The 21,223-nt window shown below is 38.8% G+C and overlaps 1 protein-coding gene across 4 annotated transcripts in view; it reads left to right on the forward strand.

Moving 5' to 3' along the window:
- LYRM4 (LYR motif containing 4) overlaps positions 1–21,223 on the forward strand; it is a 100,751-nt gene that overhangs the window by 50,665 nt on the left and 28,863 nt on the right. For 2 of the 4 annotated variants that reach the window (XR_012830846.1, XR_012830847.1), the window contains exon 3: positions 1,703–1,817. The exons of the other annotated variants lie outside the window; for them this stretch is intronic. The gene's annotated coding sequence lies outside the window, so the exon portion shown is untranslated. The remainder of the gene's footprint in view (positions 1–1,702; positions 1,818–21,223) is intronic. 4 annotated transcript variants of the gene reach the window in all.

Consider the following 21,223-nt stretch of genomic DNA (forward strand, 5'->3'; position numbering starts at 1 on the left):
GAAATATCTTAGATTTTCAACTTTGCTTTAGAGAGCTTACAGTGGTTTGGATTTAAAGTTAATGTGAGTTTTGAATTTGTTCTCAAAGGTCCTAAAGAGTTTGTTGTAGTTCCTATGTAATATGTGAAGAAATTCAAGTTTACTTTGTCCTTCCTCAGTTTTGAGTTCTGCTCTCATTAAGCTTCTGTGGATGGAAACCCCTAATAAGCAATAGGCACCTAGCAAATTATTCTAAAAACTTGTGAGCATTAGTAATGAATTTCCTGATTATCATTGAAAAGCACCAAATGCAGAAGGATTTTGGCCATCCATTACAGAGGCACAATGGGGCTCTTCTGGTTGTTTAATACTGAGTAATATTTATTCTTAATTCTGTTGTGAATTTATGTAGAATTGTATATGAACCTAAAGTTCAGCCTTTTGTTATTTCACTGGCACATATCTTTGCAAAATGGGACTTCATGCAGGAGTCGAGAAATGTTAACTGGAATACTATGTAATGTCATGGGAAAATAAATTGCTATAGTCTACCCCAAAACCCAACTAACCCAGTTTTATATGATAGAGGTCTGTTTATTTGAATTGGAGATATTGGGAATAAGAAGGAAGTTAAAGCATTGCAAACCATACTGTTATTTTTGAAGAATCAACAGTATCTCACAATCACCACTGCACAGATAGCTTCAGACTAGAACTATTATTCATTTTCTTATTGATCTCACATGTAAAGCTGGCTTTCAGTTGACTTCAGTCAGAAGGTGGCTGAATTTTGCCTCCATACAATGTTGTGTACCTAAGGTTTCTTTACACCTTATCAAAGGATGCTGTAGACTTGGGTATTAGGTATCTGTCTAGCCTGAATATTGAGTACAAGTAAACTATGTTATACCTCTGCAGAAAATTGAACCTACTTTTTCCCGCCAATTCAGCTTTCATTGCACTAAGAGGATCTTAGAGTGTTCACTGTTATTTTATATATCAGTATCTCAGTAAATCTCTTTGTATTGTGTGTATGTAAAGGGTAAGTGATTTTTATTTTTTTAAACAAAATTTGATGTGTAAATTTTATTGACAGCACACTGCAATTCAGTCTTCTGGAATTTGGTAGGGTTTTTTTGTTTTGTTTTGTTTGCTTTTGTTACGGTTGGATTTTCTTTTTTGTCCTGCCCCTTATAAGTCATATTTTTATTAATTTTACTTATCAAGCTGTGTCAAGGCACCTGCCGGCCTGGTGCATTCTCTAAATTCAGGGGTTTTTTTATTCTTACTATATGAGCCTGATTGAACACTTAAACAGTGTTATAAAGCTGCAGTAATTTTTCTGTAGTTTTAGAAACAATTATTTTGGTTATTGACAGTAATTTTCTGTGTCTGGCTATGAAATTCCTCTAACTTTCTTACCCTTGTTCCTGCCCCTGAACACAGTTTAAATAGATTTAGTGTATGTATTGGAGGTATCTTTATTTATCAACAGAGAAGTCATGTTTAGGAAAAACATTTAGGAAAAATTAGTGGATCTCTTTTGAAGGAATATAGAAATGGTATGTGGAGTGGCAGAAACACCTATGAAAGAGTGGCAGAAAGTGGCAGAAACACCTTCTGTTTCATTGGAAAGAAAACTTAAATTATTGGCTTAACAGAAAAATTAATATAGTCTATTTTTTCCTTTAGAGAAGCAAAAACCCTTTGTAATTTTTTTTAGGCTACATGACATTCTTCGTTGTCAACAGACTGACTCTTTGCTCTCCTATGACATCTCAATATTTAGCATACTAGTGAGACTCTGAATTCTTGTAGACCAAATTATGGAAAGTCAGGTAAGTGGCATTTTTGTTTATTATATTGCACAGCTTTTACGATACACACAGTTGGTATGCAGATACATTGTAAAACTTATGTAGGAGAAATGCGCAATATAATAATATTAAAAAGCCACTTACCCACCTTACTATTTGTGCAGCCAATTCCATGGCCCAGTATTCGTTGTATGGTGGGCATGAAGTCCCTTGTACAGTGCATACTGAGGCACGCAGCTGGTTAAGAATTAGGTCTGTCTTTCTTTTGTGTATCTGATACACAAAAGGACAAACACAAAGGGCAGCTGTTACTCAGCTTGTGAGCAGTGAGATCCAGTGGTTGTTCTCTGTGGTGGCATTTGACCGTTGCTGTTCAAATTTGGGGGTTTTTAAGGCTGAAGGCCAGGAAGGACAGTTGACACAGGGTGGAAATCACTGCAGACCTATCCTGAATTGCTACTGCTAATAGTATTTTCTACTCCCTTAATAACAAGCATCAGCAGTGACTCAGTTTACAGAACTAAAAGCTGCTTTTAACAGTCATGCGTCAAGGACTTCATTTTTGGTTTTGTTCTTTTACCTGTGCACTCAATTCTTTTAGACAGGAACTGGTTACAAAGAAGCTTTACAACAACCACTACAATGAACTAAGGATAACGTTATTGTATAGATGCACAAACAGCTAGGGAACTTTAGGAGGAGTAGGTTTTATTGTTATATAAACAAATTCCAAATGCCAATATTGTTTAAAAAGCAAATTCTGTATATGTAAACTATACAAAACAGAAAAGCAATGCTTAATTTGATCATGGTATATACTTGTCAAACCTGTAATTTCCATTGTTTCCTCTTGAAAGTAATCATATGACTGCTCTCTGGTATATGTGCTACAGATTATTTCTGGTGTAGAAAGTGACATTTAAGTAGTACTCAGAAGACATTTCTATCCGTGTCAGCTTTCAGCTTTTAAGCATATTTGTTTTAGCCTTATTTCTTAATACCAAAATTTTTAAAATCTTTTTAAAATCAAAACGATGTTTCTAATTTATGGGTCTTTACTGTATTCCCTAGTGGATCTAGGGAGGATCTTGCTCTTACTTCGTGGGAGAAAATACTGTTTTGAGAATAGATAAACACTGGAATTTCAATCAACATCATGAATTTTTCTGAAAACGTTTGCATGGTGAGAATGGGAATTTGACTAAACCAGCTCCTTTGTCTTAGCTGTTGTAGAATCCACCACTTGCCATAAGGAATAAAAAATAAAGTTGTGGGCATAAACCAGGAGTGGATCCATGAGGTTACACCCGAAGCCAAAGTTGTAATTCATAAGTCATTTCCACAAAACTCTTTTTTTTTTTTTTTTTTTTTTTTTTCCAATGGAAGTAGAAGTTAAGATGTACTTTTGAACTTCAGTTTGTGGAAAGCTGTGCGTGTTTCATCCCAGTTGCAGGGGCAGCTTTGACAAGGCAAGAAAAGTGTTTTAATATCACCTTCAATGCCACCCTTGCTTGTCATAATAAGAAAGATGCCTGTTTGGTGACTGCTTTTCCCAGCCCAAGCCAGCTGCCTCCAGCTAGACCTTTCTTTGGGAAGATCAATCACAAAATTGCATATATATCTCTTGGGAAATTCAGTGTGTGTGAGCAGTAAGCACAAACACCAGTGGAAATTCCCTATTTCAAATTTTTCACTGACTTTGAAAGATTTCCTAGTGATCCTGGTAATCTTTGACAACCATAAATAAAGAGCACTCTTTATAACTTAAATAAACAGCAAAGCATTTTTACTAATTATTAGACATGAAAACAAATCTCTCATATCTAGGATTGGTCCTCCAGATAAGCTTTATAAGTATGTTGTCCTGACAATGTAGGTAATTTATGATACAGCCAGAGGTGTAATTGTTCTGTGAATAAACAGAGGCTTTTAGCTTCCAGGGATATAAAGTATTTTTCATGAATATTAAGTAAACTTTAATGATTGAAGAAAAGAGCGAAGTGGAGGACAGTCATTTATATCCTGTCTAAACCGGCCTACAGCCACATTAAGGTTTGTAACAGATTTAGAGTATAGCTAAAATAACAGTAAGGATTTTCTCCTCTTTTTCCATGCCCTTTCCACCACTTTTTAAACATACATGTAACTAAAAGGGTGAAGGCTATCTGCTTATTTACTATAATTTACAGGAGACATTAAAGAAAAATGGAAAGTAACTGTAATCAGTGCTGTTTGAGAAGTAGTGATAGATTGCAATTGAATCGTTTAAGGCTATTAATTGCAATGAGATTATACTAGTTCAGATACCTCTGATGTCAGGTGCTTGAAATATTAGTTATTTCAAAGACAAATTGGATTATAAATTACTAGTAAATCTGTACCAAAGTGATTAAACCCACTTGTAAACTGTCAAACATGGGTACTATTTCAAGTTGTGGTTTAGTCACTTGTGTGCTGGAAAGGGAGTTAGGAATTAAGTTTAGGGGTTATATCGGCATATGTGAAGTCACTGAGTTACATTTGAGACTGGGCATTTCCTGTGCTTTCTACCCTCTTAATGCATTTTTGTTCAGCTTTAAAGTTTTCCTAGTCCACCACTAGCCTTTTCATCTGACTCTAGACGTTCTAGAGAGGGAGGAAGCTGCTTCTCTAAGGCGGACTTACAAACTCGCTTGACCACTTGGGGGAGATAAAAAACAGCAGATCTATGCAGTCCTCAGAGGGATCACAAATACAGTAATGGCATCCTCGAATTTCCACTCTGAGGGCCTACCATTGCTAGACAGTACTGTTCTCAGTAAAGCAATCTTTTTTTTCCAGTAGGACGGATAAAGTATATTGCACTGCATGGGTCTTCTTGGTAATACCGTCCCATGTCATTCTTCTTATCATTAATCAAGTGTTGTTTACTGAAGCAGATACAGAATTGCTTAATGGTTTGGTATTGGATTTATTGAATTTTAAGGAATGAGAAATTGAAACAGTAGAAGCTGAGGAATAGTTCAGTAGTTTAAAAGTCCTATTAACTTGTTTGTGTAGCTACTGAATTTCGCCGTGTGTTCACACTCTCATATGCACACATAAGCACTTAGAGGATTCCAGTCCCCTGCACAAAATAATTAAACAAAGCTCAAAGGCCTGACAATCTGTACATCCAAAGCAATGAAGGGGAAAAAAAGCAAGAGGACATCTTATTCCATTTATTTTCTCCCATCAATGTTGTTTCATTCCAAGCTTGAAGCTTTCTCACTGATGTGTCTGTGGTGTGTGGATATTTCCAGGAGGGTGTTAGCAGAGTTACAGGCATTTTGGACAACTATTTTTTGCTTTTCAGTTTTTTAAATAAAACGTTTGTTGTGGTCATTACAAAACTTGGCATTCTAGATACTCTGTTATATGTACCATTAAAAGTGCAGTCAACCATGGGAAATATTCCCCAGCAGTGTCCTGTTGGTAACTATAATAATAAACAGATGTAGTTTATACAGAGCAAAACTATGATGGGCATCACAGTTCCTCTCAAGTGCCCTGGGCTGGAGCTAGGGTTTGGGGGTGGGGGGACTCCTGTTTTCATTTTGCTTTGATTTTTCTTCTGTGATCTTTTGGTTTCTATTACTTTTCAGCCATTTCTTGTAGTTGAGGAGCAACTCTCTCCTCCTCACTCCTGCTGCGTATCTGATGTTAGGTCTCTGCTCAGCTGCCACTCCCTTGCTTAGAGGTACCTCCTGCAGGGTCATTCTCAGACGTGTTCATGCTGATTACCAAGATGACAGGGTTAATGTGTTCTTAAGTGGCCTGGCATCCTCCTATGCTGGAGTGAGTCTTGGTCTGCTGAGATGGATCCCAAGAAGTTTTTCCTTCCTAGTCTTGTTTTGAGACTTCATGGCCCTGCAAGTTGCCTTATAAGGCCCATAAGCCTTGAGGCAAATTGAGATCTTACCCAAGCTGAGTCAGTTCTAACAAGGAAATTCAAGGACCAGAGGTCTTGTCACTCTTCCAGCTCACTTCCAGCTTGATGGGCAGGACCACGAACACTGCAGGATCTGGATCCTTTCTTCCATCTCTCAGCACTCTTCTCCCCCTTTGTTCCTGCCAGCTGGTGCTGAATAACTCTGTCATGCCCAGAGGAAATTGAGCCAGAGCACTTCACACTTCTGTCAGTCAGTCCTGCTGGACTTACTGTTAGTGCAACCCCTTGCACCATCAGTGCACAAAATGTTGATCTGCCCTATCAGAGCTGCAGCAGTTTGCTCCAGTTTTTTTTTCATTTCACTGATCACTTCTCTGTCAGTGCTCAAAATGTAGTCCTCTTCTGGCATTGCGACTTGTGACCTACAATGACTTCTTCCCTTCCTCCCTGGGGCCCAGCATGAGTCTTTCCTCTGCTGCTTGTAACAGGCAAGGTCACCTGGCTGCTTGCTGGGAATATCCGAAGCGTGCACAGGATGTGTTGGTTCCTTGTCCAGACATCACAGGCATCAAACCTCTACAGCATCACAGAGCTGTCTGTGGGTGATGCCACATTTAGTAAACTTGTCCTACAGATGCTGTTTGCCTGGAAACCCCAAGATCCCACTTCCATGTAAGCTGCTTCCTTGGGTCGCCCGCTGCATGTAGGGCAAGTTATTGAAAAGAAAAAGATCGTTTATCAGTCTTTGGTGTTTGTAGAGATATGATGTCCATAAAAAAAATTAATAGCCCACCCTCATTCCTCTGTTCTTCAGAGAACCTGTAGCATACATTTCAGTTGTGTTGCAAAACTAGTCATCTCTTCAAAGGACTAAACTTACCAGTTATTTCAGATAGTTCTCTCAACTAAGAAAATAAATGTTAGCTCTATGAAGTGTTGTGTTATTTATACATGCTTTTAAAAGCAAAGTTAAAGTAGATGCAACTGAAAGAATTTTACATCTCTTAATCCAAAAAGCCAAGTATCACACATTTCACGTAATGTATGAGTATTATTTTCAGACATTTTGAGAGGTGATTTGTTTCACAGTATTACTGTAATGGAATTAATAGAATTCTGTGCCCATATGATTTGTTATGAGGATGGGTTTTGGTTTGTTTTTAAACTTTATAAATAGCCATATAAATGCACATGTCAGGTATTTTTACATTTTTAAAAATACTCAATTACCCCCAAACTCAGAAGGTGAAAGACTAAACACTTTACATCCTCAGTACAGACTTAACATCATCAGCCTTGTTTTGGCTTCTAATTCCTTGCATGGTTTTGCTTTCTTCTTTGCTTATTTAGATCTTCAGTTTTCCATTCAAATATTTTCTGTCTTTTAATATTGTCTGAGAGTTAAACATAAAATGCCATACTGATAATTCTAATGGCAACAGGTATTAGAGATGGTAAGGTAACCCTTTATCCTTCAGTGGTGTTCTGTTCCAAGTTTCCAGCAAGCATTTAGCATCTGTGCTGTGCAGGAGTTCAGCTGCCTTATACTGTGCAGGGCAGATAATCCATTCAGCAGAAATAGTTATAGAATACAGAATATTAAATATAGACTATTAAATATATAATATTTGATTTCCTGAATCCCCTGTAGCTCTAGACACCTGTAGCAGAGCAGAGTGTGGCTGCTAATGATGGCAAGGAAGAAAGGGCAAAATAACGCACTCTACATTCAATACTAGTTATAATTCCCATGCCTGCCTTCAGAGGGTGCAGCATCTGGTTGTTGCCTCGCTCTTTTTGCTAGGGGGACCTCAAGCATTTTGTGTCAATTTTACTTGCTCCATCACAGAAACCTCTGATTGCATTCTCACTCCAGAATCTTTTAAGCTGGTGAGGAAGCATCAATCATCATTCATACCTTTACAATCTGGTATTTAGGTGGAAGAGCAATATCCCTGGAAGTTGCAGCATTTTGCCAGTGCTCAGCTCGGGAAGGGGCGTCAGAATTTCATCGCTTCCTTTTTAATCTTGGTCACATTTTCCATAATGCTGTACAAAAATTCTTCTCACTCATTATGCTCAGTTATAAAGTATGTAGTATAGATGACATTTCAGTTAGGGAAGGACATGTTGGAACATTATGGTTGATTCAAGTGAGTAATAACACTACATATGATTTTAATGTCTTCTCTTGTGGGTGAGGGAAGAGCTTTTGGCTTTTTAATGTCTTGTTCTTTTAAATTAAAAAAAAAAAAGTTAATTCCCAAAGCAAAAACAAGAATTATAAGAGAGGTTTGCTGCTACCCTGCTGTATGTCTTGCATGGCCATCTACCCCTGTCTGAAGTGGGTGTAACAGGCTGTCTCATTGCAGGTGAAGAGTTCTGAATCAGCAGCATTTCTGCAGGCATTTTGTGCTTGCTCAAGACTCAGTAATGTAAGGTCTGGCTGTAAATATCGCCAGGCAGGGAACGGTGAAGCTGGCTGAGAATTTTAGTCTAACGTCAAGCTCCTTTCCCCATAACACAACATTTTGTCACTTAGGAAGCACTTAAAGGCTAAACTGGGGAAAAAAAAACCTCATATTCCAAAATACGTAGAGGGGAAAATGAAGAAGAGTGTATGCCATTCTTACCATGTGAGGAAAGTAATGACAGCCATGCTTTTGTTTTCTAAAAATGGGTTTGAAGGCATTCCTTCGCATTAGGCAATTCCCTGAATGATCACTTTGAGTCTATTTTTGCACTTCTGCAAAGAAGCAAAATGTTGTTCCTCATATGTGTAGAAAACATAACTGTTTGTTCCAGCACACAAGAAAGTTAGCTAGTTCTGCACACCTCTTCAGAAAGCTTTGATGTAGAATAAAGCAGATAGCACAGGCTATATATAGTTCTTTCAGTGAATCCTGACAAATGCTTGCTGACCTTGTGAAGATGCGTGTATAAGAGAAATTTGTTGTATTTATTATCTCCTGTGGAATGACTGTCACATAGATCATGTCCACAGAGGCAGGTATTCCTAATGATGCCCAGGCTGTTGCATCACGTTTTTGGTGGCAGATGCTCTGAAGAATGGGGAGAGCTGTGTGTTCCTTCACCAACCTCTTGTTCATTGCTGTTACCTGGCATCTGTTGAAACCGTTGGCAATAACTGAGCTACTAGCTGATGATCACCCAAGTTCTTATAAGTGTGCAAGACATCTATAGTTGTTACAACACAGGTATTGATGTTGCATTATCTGCTGCCACCACCGCGTCTATCCCCAGTGACCCTTGTAGAAGTAGGGTCACTTTCTCCGCAAAAATATTTGTATCTTTTGCAGTTGGTTACTCTGTGTGTGTGCATTTGGTTTTGTAGTACTGCAAGGACATTTGTGTTTCATTTCACAGGTCGCTAGGCCTACATCTACTGTGTTTAGACCTCAGTTTTGCTTAGAGATTCTCCTGCATCCTCTACATGTAGTAACAGTGGCCTTCTGCTTTATAGAGCATGCCTGGAAGTAAACAGCAGTTTTCAGTAAGCCTCCTAGTCTACCCTGTTCTCTTTATTATTATGAACAAAATTTGAATGCATCATAGCCCAATGAATACATACATGCTGTTTTAAGTCAGCTTTACCTTCTGCAGTAGAGTTGTATTAATCCTTAATGATATCTGAGAAAACACCTGTTAATGGAGCTATAATGTGGCTCTTGGCAACCGCTGCTAAAAGGTTTCTGCAGGCTGAAACAAAATATGCTTCCAGCTTGAATGGGAACAAGTTCAGAGATGTGGTGTGGCATTATAAGATGCCTACAGTGAAACCTGTGATTGTTCCTGATTGTCAATTAATGGAGAATTCTTCACAGTAATGGTCAACACATTGGCATAGCAGTGCTGCTGTGGCAGTGAATTGTGGGTTTTAAGAACTGTAATGTTAGGTCAAGAGGATCATTACAGCTGAGCAATCCAACCAAAATGCCCTGAACAAATGAAGCTGCTTGTTTAACAGTACTCTGTCAATCACTGCTGTATAACTACTTCATGGTTTCAGTCTGGAAAGGTATTTTGGAGGACCAAGGAGTTAGGCACAAGAGAAGGACTCAATCTAATAGTTACTGGACAATGTGGGTAATGTAGAACCCAACCTGATGCAGTTGTTTTTTTCTGCATGACAACAAATTATTTTAACATCACTGTTATGTAAAGTGAGAAGCCAATAAAGTTTCATTTCATGGGATTGTACCCATACTAATAAGTACAGTATTCAGTAATTATCTGTACCTTTTTTTTTAAATTCCCAAGCAGAGCAATCCCTTTTGTTGAAGACATGCCAGTGTATAAAGAAGTGTTTCTTTTTTTTTGAGATTGTATGTTTACCGCTAAAACAAACTTCACACAAAGAATGATATATAAGAACTTGACTTACTCTTCATTACCTTTAGTATGAGATGACATTGTATTAGTTGATGTTACCACAGTGCTAGCAAAAATATTAGATTGAAAAATAGAATTAAAAAAATGGTACCACCTGTAAGTTTGGTGCTAGACTTTGCTCATGATGGTAAAGTAATTCAGTTACTACAAAATTACTTAATAAAGTATAAGTTTATAGTTGCCCTCTGATTTGTATTCACTTTCTATATTTTTGTAGGTGACTTCTAGCTTTTTTAAAATTAACCCACAAAAAAAGGCTGGGCAGGATACTTTCTTTTCCAAATAAACAACAAGGAATACAGGTAAACAACAGGAATAGCTAATATACCTGTTGCAGTGGATTTATCTTTTCTTTAATCCGCTGAAAGTATGTTGCTAAGGCCTGCCATTTGTGGCAGACTCTCCTTTGGTCCTTTGTTGTTGGAAGGTTACATCAGTGCCCACAGGTCTGTGGGGTCACTCACTGTTTAAACTTTTGGGGGAAGCTATGATGTGTTCAAGTGACTGTTATAGCTGAGGGTAGCCTACTCAGCACCTTCATACTGGGTTGTAAGACGATTAATTGAACATACAGAAGAAGGAAATTGGAGGAATCTTCAAAATCTTCCTTATGCAAGTATTTGGACATTATCATGTTTCTATAATTTCCTCCTGCAAACCACTTTGAAGGGGTTGGGGAGGGGAAGTAGCCAGTGTATACAGTTACCAGGCAGTCTGAATAGCAGAAATCTGTATTTGTATCTTATTTTGCAGGCAGAGCTTCCCTGAATGTTAGTAGGGAACAGGGAGTCTCATACAAAGACAGAACATGGTAGAAAATTCTGGGCAGAATGCAGAACAATTTTGGGGAAATATTCTAATGTATTTAATTCTTGCTGTAATTAAATAGTCTTTCAGAGCAATGATTAATGTGGAATCCAGAGGTTCACTGTGGGAACTGTTTCTTTCACGTTTATACAGAAGTGATTGATTGCAACTAAATTGTATTTATATGACAGAAGGTCGAAAAATACAAAATGTGCTGTAAGCCCTGTTTAATTCAGCAGATAAATGTGAAGTCATCTTTTGTGTCTTTGGTTATGCATTTTTAACATTGTTTTAACATGTTGGCAATACGTATTTTATTCTAGGGGAAAAAAAAGAAAAGAGGGGCTTTCTGGGCTTCTGAATTTTATACTGCTAAGAATTGGAAATCTCTCCTGAATCTGTCTTTCCATAACAGATTAGAGTAGCAGTCTCTGTGATCTCTTGGGGCTTCTAATTAAGATTTTTTTTTTTTTTTTAAGTCTTTACTGAGCTAGTATTTGAGGCAATACAGAATTTAGAAATGCAGCCCATCAGCAGTTTGCTGGATTCTAGTTTCTGCATGCAGGATATTAAGGAAGTATGAATGAAGTTTAATAGACTACATCGAGGCATTATGCAACTATATATTGCTGCCACAAAAATATTACAAGTATTTTTTAGAAAATTAAAGGCTATTATCCTATTGACATGAAATAAAATCTCTCTTAAAATTCATAAACAAAATCTAGTTATAAATGCTAATATATGGAATTAAAGGAAGGAAGTAGTAGGATGCAGTTTTTCAGTGCATCCTTTTCAGTGGTTTTACCATACAAAAAGTACAAAGGGAAAGGCAGCATTAGAAGATGCAAGGCAGAGTTTTCCCTAGCTCTCCTTTGTTCTCCAGCACCTTTCCAAGGCTCTTACATGTTCTGCTGAAACAGGCTGGTGTGTGCCCACTTCATGGAGGAATTTTGTTTTGGAACTAAAGAATGTAAAGGAACTAAAGTTCATTAAAAGGAAGTAGTTCACAGCTGCTGCTTTTGGAGAGGAGGAAGCCCTGTTAATAGGAGAAACGGTGAAAAGAAGAGAAGACTTAAGGGTACAAGGGTTAAGGACAAATTAAGGGATAGAATCAAGCAGGGTGGGAAAGGAAAAATAAGTATTAGTTTTTACTACATTTTCCCAACTACTGTAAGGTTTTCAGCTCCCTGTTATTATTTATGTGGGTTTGACCACCATTACATATAAACAAAAACCAGAGAGATGGAAGTCTTTCCCAAATAGTGTCTATCTGAGAAATAACCTACTTTTTAATTATGTCTCTATTTCTTCTAGCTTGCTGTCCTGAATCTGTCAGCTTTTACCACCTCCTTTGTAAATTATATGCCCTGATCTCAGGCAAAAAAATTTAACCTGTTTTATAGTTAATGATTTGATACAGATGCAGGATCACACCAATGTTACAGAGACATTTTTCAACCTGTGGTAGCTGCACCTATTCTGCCCATCCTACTGTTGTACAAGACATGTTAAATCAGAGCAGGTTCTTTAAGAAACACTTTTGTGTTTCTGCTTGAAGATTTATGTTAATCTGGTACATAAGTAAAATGAAAAAGAAGGACCCCACCAGGGTTTTCCTGTGCTTTCCCCTGGTGTAATTAAGGTCTTGTGTTGATTTCACAGTTCAGCGTATTGGTGTTGGTCAATGACACTAACTCTGTTAGAAACCAAGGGAAATGGGAGTCTTTTTTTTTTTTTTTTTCCTTTTTAAATTAAATGGTTTGGCTGAAGTGTCCAATTAGCACTGGTCCAATTACAAGATACCCCGGTGAAGGAAAGCAGGAAGCAATACATCTTGCTTCCTAAGTAGAAACTTCATTTTATTTTTAATCAGTGCTATTAAGGAAGACTTCCTTGGGAGTAGGCTTCACTGAGGATTTGTTCATTATCAACTCAAGGTGAAGCCAAAGGGAACCTTTCTTATTTCATACCAGAATTGATTTAAAAAAAAAAAAAAATAACAAGTGCATGCACAGGGGGTTGGTGCATGTGTTTAAAAGTGGAGTTGCCATTGGTAACACAGCTGATTTCCTTTGTTGGAAAAGTCATTGTTCATTACTTACCTGATGTGAAAGGTTAATGGCCTGTAGCGATCTGAAGAAACCCCTACAAAAATGCACAGCAAGGATCTAATGTTGTTATACAATAGTGCTGTCCACGTACTTTTCCTCAGGTAAGAAGACATAGGAGATAGCTGTTGCTGTTCTAATAAATATATTTGTGAAGTAGTACCTGGTATACTAGAAAATGAAAAGGCTCCTGCTAATGTCAAACAGACAGCTGTCACCAAGGGCACAAATTTTGCTTTCTTTATTGATATTTGCAAAACATGCTGGCTATGCTTTGTATAGAACTGCTGCACTTCTTTTCCTTAAAAAGCATCTTTGTTGTAGTAGAAGTAACTTATTTTGTAGCGTGGCTGTTGCTTTAATTGCTTTCTCGATAGCTTAAAACTGTTACTTTTGGCACATTTTTTCTTCTTGCAGTTTGAACACAATTAAAAATGAGATCTTGTGTAGTACGTTTGATATTGAAGTATTCTGAAGAATTTTGTTGGCTCTTGAGCAGAAACATGAACACTTCAGAGAGATCAATTAGCCACCTCACTGAGACACACCTGTGATGTAGGATTAAGCCAAGTCACTCGGCAGCTCAGGGAAGAAAATGCAGGGTATGTTTCAAACCAAAGAAGAATTTCATGGGGATAGATTGCAACCATGAGTCTGTAGTTGAAGGAAAGCTCTAAGCTGGCACTGCCTGTGGAAATGAGTCCTGCCTGGTCCCTTGTGGGGGTATAAGTAGTTGGTGTAGTACATGGGAAGGGGGATCAGGCTGGCTAGGAAGCAGTTTTTTTCCAGGCAGGTACCAGAGTGGTGTTGGTGGTTAGCCTGGCCGCTTTCCCAGTCACCTCACCAAACAACTGTACTGATGTTGGTGTCAGCGGGAGCAGAGTAGGGAGGAGAAAATGCAGGAAGGGGCATGACTGCTTTTTTTGAGTGACAGTGATAGCCAGTAACAGGATAAAACGTGCATCAAATGACAGCCACTTAATTTTTAAAAGCTGTGAAATAACATCCCTCATCTTCCGAAAGATGCAACTGGAGCTTAATCAAAGGTATACAAAGAACATCTGTCAGCAGTAGTGCTAGTATAAGCAGTTCCACCTTAGAGAAACAGGAGGTTGGTTTCCCAGTGAAGGCATCTAGGCAGCCCCCAGACCAGAGGATCAATCACTTACAAGCAGCTCATGGCGGAGAATCAAGCGGCAGAGCCGGGAGCCCACAGTAGACTGCACTGCTGCAGAGAGAAATGGCAACCAAACCACACGAGTGGGGACAGCTTCTCAGGGTTTAAAGGTAACAACAGGCAAGTGGTCCCCAGTGCTTCTGAGTAATAATTCTGCCAGGACTAACTTGCAATAAGTGATGCCACATATTAAATCATTAGAAACCTTTCCTGCGGCACTCAGCTTTTCCTCCCATGCTGACCATTCTTAGCTGGGCCATAGCTTGAGAGGAGATAACATAGCATATTAAATATCTATCTGCAGCTTCAATTTATTTAGTGCCAGATGCTGCCAAGATGTCTTTTTTGTCAATGATATTAGCAAAGGTATTAGAATACTGTGTGAAATTTCTTTTTAATCTGCCCTTACAAACCAATAGGTGAATGTTACCATAGATCACAGTCTGCTGAACCTAAAATTATTGCTTTTGTCTGACTTTTCCACATTGAGTAAAAACTTCTAGAAGGCACAGATCTTTACCTTGATTTACTTGAGTGGTATTTGATGAACTTGCAAGGTTTGACCAGGTCACTTAATAGAGATGTATATTTTCCTGCCATGATGGAAAATTTTTGAACCCAGTTGTCTTCCTCCTTTTTTGCACTTGCCTTCCTCCCCAGTCTTCTTCCTTCCCCAGCATCCTCATTTCACTTACTATAAATTGTTCCTTTCTTCATGTTTCATCGTTTTAGCTTAATTAGTTATAGAAGGCAGTCTACAAATATTTAAACTTTGTTGCTGTACTGAATTGAGAGGTGGGACTGGGGAAGAGCTTTGAGAGTATAGACAAAGGAGAGCAGCTGAGCTAGGTTACATGAAGCAGATCCTGCTGTAGAAAGTTGCTGCTACGTCAGCTGAGGTGCAGTAACCAGCTGTGGCTACATCCCTAGCCTGCTGCAGTGCAAATAAAAACTACTGGTACCTAAGTAAGCTTACTTCATTTTGCATCATGGTAGACTAGGAGTGCAGGTGCTGTCAGTTGCTGTACCTCAGCTGAAAGGTTAGAACTACTTATGCCACTCTGATGTGTACTTAGAGTTGTCAGGCCGTGTGTTGTGCTAGAAATGCTCCTTGGGAATGGATGTGTGAAAAACAGCTTGCAAATTAGCTTTGGGAAAAGTCCTCAATGACAAAGCTTGTGTGGTGAAACTGATTGCCCTAAGGCAGGAAAAAAAAATACACATCTTATCCAGGGAATTGTGAGGAAAACTGCAGGCTTGCTCAGCACCATTGCAGCTCACAAATACGTCTCTCCCCAAGCAATGAAATACACCATTTGTATGTGACAGTTGCATTGTACAGAACTGCCCTTCAGCTGTATGTATTAGTTCTAGTTTTAGCTGCCGTTCTTTAAAGGAACAGCATAAAAGGGAAGAACAAATCACTTTATTTTCCATACATATCTTTAAGTCTTTTCCTTCTAAGTAATCCTGTGCTACTGCAGTGAATAATTTGTCAGTCCCATTGCTGCTACCTGTGGGTTAGCCTTCTTTTGACTTGTAAGTTTGCATACATAATTAGAGAAAGGTTGCTGCAAATAAATTTGGGTGCAGCACCTCAGGTAATACTGCTTATCTGCATAAAGATGTTTGTTTTCAATTTTTTCCCTTAGTTTACATGCTATTCATTTTGCTCAGCTGGTAAGGAATGCAGGGAAGGGAAGGAAAATAGTAGTATATCACTAAGTAGGACAAGAGTTGACAGCAGGTTACATATTAATAGAGAATAATAATTTTCAACCACAAGGACCTGTTCCAAAAAGAAACCTCTGTGAGGTTTTGTGAATCTTTCTGAAAGCGTTGCTGGTTGAACTGTTGCTTTTCACTCTGAACTTGCAGGTTGTATATTGTGCCCCTGCTTTTTGTGCTAGTGATTAGAATAGTCTCTATTGTGAATAGATTAAATATTGTAAATATTATAAATGTAACTTTCCTGTCTGTTTTGGAAGGTTTTGTGGCACTTTTATGTCTCTGCTTCAGGCCACAGTTTTGTTAACACGTTTTCAGTGTCAAAATAAGCAGCTCCTCACCTTTTTTGTGATAGCGTCTCAATTCGTGAAGCCAAAACAGTGATCTAGATCAACAAATCTGATCCAGCTGAAAAGTAACTTGTTTTATCACTGTGGAAGAGGAGAGGTGTCATTTGCTCACCAGTTTATTTTTTAGCATTTGTTAGAAAGTTATCTTGCTCACCTCATGGCCATGAAAGTATTTATTGTTATAATTAGGGAATAACGGTTGGTGACGGAAGGACCTGCTGAAGTTGGTACAAGCAGCATGACCACCAAACAGGTGTGGGCTCAAACATCACCATCCCCAAAAGACACAGTCTATCTGGGGAGCCAAAAAACTTGAGGCAATGTCCGCATTAATGCATAGAGCAGATCTGTAGAAACATATCAGTAAAGCAAAATACTTTGTGTCAAGAACCTGACGTCTGCACTGTATATGCTTTGGGGTTTGTTTTTTACTGTGGACTAGTTCTTGTCTAGTCCTGACAGCTTAATGCTCAGTTACTGCTGGAGCACACTCGGTGTGGTTCTGGAGAAGATCTCCCAGGTGGTTTAGTCAGAGCAGAATCCAGCCCATGCACTCTGAGACACTGGGCCACGATGTGGAACAAAGCACGGAGGATGAAGAAATTCACGTTACAAGTGCGCTCCATGTACAAAGTAAAACCTCAGTGTAGATGCACTCCAAAAGACTTACTTGCCCACAGTGACAAGAGCGTGTAGTCGGACTAGGAATTAGCAATGGCCTTCTGAGTCCTATCATCGTGTTATAACTTCCAGGCGAGATTCCTTCTGAATTCCCTTTATTACTGAGAGAAACCTTTAAGTAGAATAGGAGGATGGCTTCATAATTAGCAGGCTCTGGCTGTATGCACAATTGTGCTTCTGCCAGTGTGAGAGTTCAGCAGTTAGTAACTGTGACACCAGTGATACGTTTAATTGGTGTATTGATACTAAGAAGCATGTGATGGCGTAAAGCATGGGGACTTTCATTACAGTTTTGGCAAACCTGAGCTGAACGAAAAAGCAGCACAGATGGCTGAAAATAGTAGTAAAATATTCCATTTCATGTCTGCAGAAATCATTAGACAGCGGTTAAGGAGGTGTTATTAATGCGTCAGATTCACTTGGGGAATTACATTTCTGTAATGTCCACTAAAACAATGATACTTCTATTTTTGGTTTTCAAGTGGAGCCCTTGCCAAGTGCAGATGTGTTTCTCTGCAGCCATGAAATGGATTTATCGACAGTAAAGAAGATGCGGATTCTCTCAGTGGCTTCTGTTTTACTTCTGCCAGCTCAGCACAGTAAGCAAGCAGTAGCATGGCTGTCATTTTCTGTCCACCATTGCCAAAATTCAGTCTTATCAGTCTTATGGAGTTATGACAAAAGTAGCATGTTGATTTCATGCTGACAAGGCTGCAGTAAACAAAGATGATAATTTTTTATATGGTAAATCAGAAGATCAAAATGTGACCTACTTATCATGACACGTAACACACAACCAGCTTAAATGCAACATTTCGTAGTAAGTGAACCTTTGAAACTTTCTGCAGAACTTTGGAGGACTCTGGGCTGTACAACACTGATCAAGACTGTTTTTAGAGCACAGTACATGTGATTAGCCAATGTTTCATTATGAGTGGTGAATGCTTCTTACATTACTGCAAGAAACAAGGCAAAAATGTCTCAACTTTTTTGGCTGCAGAATTAAAAAGCATGGCTTTGTCACAGTGTGTGACAAAGTTGCATAGTACTGATCAGCCCTGTAGTCGCATCTTCTCTGGAATGCTAACAAAATCCTTTACAATCCTCACTGGAATAATACAGGGTCATTTATTGATCTTTAGTGTCCATGAAGAACCACAGTCTTACTGATTCATCTGCCATTTACAAGCCTCTATCTTGCTCTTAAAGCCCCTTTTTATTGGTACAGTTTGGTAGTTTCTGTTTGGTTTATAGGTGTATTTCCTCATTCTTCAGTGGCAGAGAGGTAAACAGATGTGAATAGGTAAGCTTATAAATCTGAAAATTTCCATGTGAATTCAGTCTCTCCAATTAAATTTATTTTCTGGATACATGGATACTTTTGAGCTTGCTGAGGCAGGCAGTTTGTCTTGAGCTGAAGCAGCCTCTGTGCTTCTAGAAAATCTAAGATAGAACAGTTTGAATTATCTCTTCTTAAAATTCTTTTATCTCTCAAATTTAATAAAAAAAAATCATACAACCAAATTAAAAAATTATTCCATAAACAAAGTTTGATCCCACGTAAAGCACATGGGACTTTTGCTAATGGATTCAGCGAGAACATAATTTAACTTCCACCTTTTCCCCCGCTAAGTCTGTAGAACGAGACTCTTCCTGAAAAGTACATCCTTTATAATAATGAATATACAGATCCGTGAATTTGGGGTTCAGTAGGGCTAGACCACCACTCTTAACTGTTCTTATTTGTCCTATAAAATGTTGTCTCCCCACGTGCTTTTCCTGCTAAGCTGTACTGCTGTTATTTTTGCCCATGATGAGTGCGCTGGAATCTTGGCCGTGCAGCCACAGCTCCATTTATATATTATATCTGGCAGGTTTCAGTGCCAGTGGCTGTGTGGTGAGACCGTGGTAACTAGAAATAAACTGAGCTAGTGCGGTGCCTTGTACCTCCTAGGACAGAAATGCTGCGGTTTTCCTCAGTTTGGATGAATGCATTGTGTGTTTCTTGTTTTATAAAGAGCATGCTAAGAGAAAGAAAAATAAGAGCTCCTGGAAAGATTTGTATGTTAGTGCCTCTGTATAGCCCTTGTGTAAAATATGTGCTGAGTTTCAGTCAAAGGCTTACTCGTATTTGGTGTGAATTTCAGTCTGTTTCTAATGGATGCAAATGTGAGTAGGCAGTTTTCTCAAGTAGCCTCAGGAGTTTGAGAGTAGTGCTTGTGGTAGGAAAGGCAGACTGAAGCTGAAACACAATTTTTTAATTCTTACATTGCTCGAAAGGACACTTGCGTGCTGATTCTTAGCAATTTAGAGTAAGCAATGTGTTGAGAGATGAGCATCTGAACTTCAAAATGATTGTACCTGACTGTTGTGGTTTAGCCCCAGCCAGCAACTAAGCACCATGCAGCCGCTCGCTCACTCCCCCTGCCCCGATGGGATGTGGGAGAGAATCGGAGGAGTAAGAGTGAGAAACACTCCTGGGTTGAGATAAGAACAGTTTAATAATTGAAATAAGGAAAAAAAAAAAAACCAACAATAATATAATAATGATAATAATAATAATGATGTACAGAGCAAGTGATGCACAATGCAATTGCTCACCACCCACCGACCGATACCCAGACAGTTCCCGAGAAGTGATCGCTGCTCCCCGGCCAACCCCCCACACTTTATATACTGAGCATGACGTCATATGGTATGGAATAGCCCTTTGGTCAGTTTGGATCAGCTCTTCTGGCTGTGCCCCCTCCCAGTTTCTTGTGTACCTGGCAGAGCGTGGGAAGCTGAAAAGTCCTTGACTAGCATAAGCAGTACTTAGCAACAACTAAAACATCAGTGTGTTATCAACATTCTTCTCCTACTAAATCCAAAGCACAGCACTATGCCTGCTGCTAGGAAGAAAATTAACTCTATCCCAACCAAAACCAGGACACTGACAACCTCTGTTGTCTTTTTCACTTACTGTCATTAATCTCAGCAAGTGGCAAACTTTGAATATTTTTAGATGTTTCGAAAAGCATTGTCACCAGTTTGGCCTGGATGCCTTACACGCACACTTTGGAAAGTGTCAGTATCACTGTTGAGTAGTGCACTTTCTTATAACGAGACTGTTTTACAGTTACTCATTTTTCAGAAATGTGTATATTCATCCTCTGTATGAATGTATGGGTACATCTTTACATCCTCTATGTAAAAACATAACTTTTTACTACAGTTATGTTGCCCTTGGAAAAAATATATATATTTATTCAAATCATCCTGAGGGATTAGATAACTATTTGCTAACTAGTCCAAGCTTTAAACAAGCCTTAGCTTTTTTCCCCGTAGTTAAAACAACTGTGTTGCATTTGCAAATCAGTGGCTTTAAATCTTTTTGAAGAGCAGATCCATGGGAGATGCTTCAATGTTTTAAGTTGCTGCCTTTTGTGCAGTGTTGAAGCTGATGCTTTACAGGTGTGTGCTGGCAATCAGTAACTGCAATGTTGCTGTTTTGGGACTTAAATTCTAGCAGATTCTGTGCATCGTTGTCCAGCAACTCTTTACTTTACTTTGGTTCTGGATAAGGGATTTACACTGTAAGTGAAGATGTAAAGTAAAATGGTACTTGTAGTTTTTATATTGATTCAATTGTCAATTTGCCAAGTACCTTCCTCTCCACTGACTTCTCCTCAGTATCTGCTTTTCAGTATTCACAAGTGAACGTTTTATACATTGGTCCACTTGTAAATAAATAGGTTATAATTTCATTTCACTAGCAGTGTCCACATTTTCTGGGTAGTCAAAACAAGAGAAAAGGACCTTTTGCAGCCAATTCCCACTGTAAACACTCTAGACTAAGCAATAAACTTTTGTAGGAGCAGGGGTAGAGAGCCCGTCTTTTTGAACTCCACAGCACTTGCAAGCCGTTCAGGCATGACTCATGTCATGCAACCAGCAGCACATTTTGTCAAAACCAGGGATGCTGCGAGGGCCAATAAACCCCCCAGGACTTGTGAAGCTTGTTCAGGGATACAGCTCAACTCCGAGCTCTGTCTCCATCTTTCTCTGTTCAGCCCAGTATGCAGCGTGCGCATCTACCAGCTCTTTAGCTGTGGAGTCTTGTAGGACTGACCGTGTTGGCTACCACACCTGTACCAAATGCCCAGCTTTCTGAAGCTGCCTGGATTCTAGTGAACTGTGTGTCTTTGTCATAGCTGGACAGATGTGTAAACAAAAATATGAGCAGTCAATGATAGTTGATAACATCCTAC

This window comes from Pelecanus crispus, chromosome 2, assembly GCF_030463565.1.
Source record: "Pelecanus crispus isolate bPelCri1 chromosome 2, bPelCri1.pri, whole genome shotgun sequence".
Lineage (NCBI taxonomy): Eukaryota > Metazoa > Chordata > Aves > Pelecaniformes > Pelecanidae > Pelecanus > Pelecanus crispus.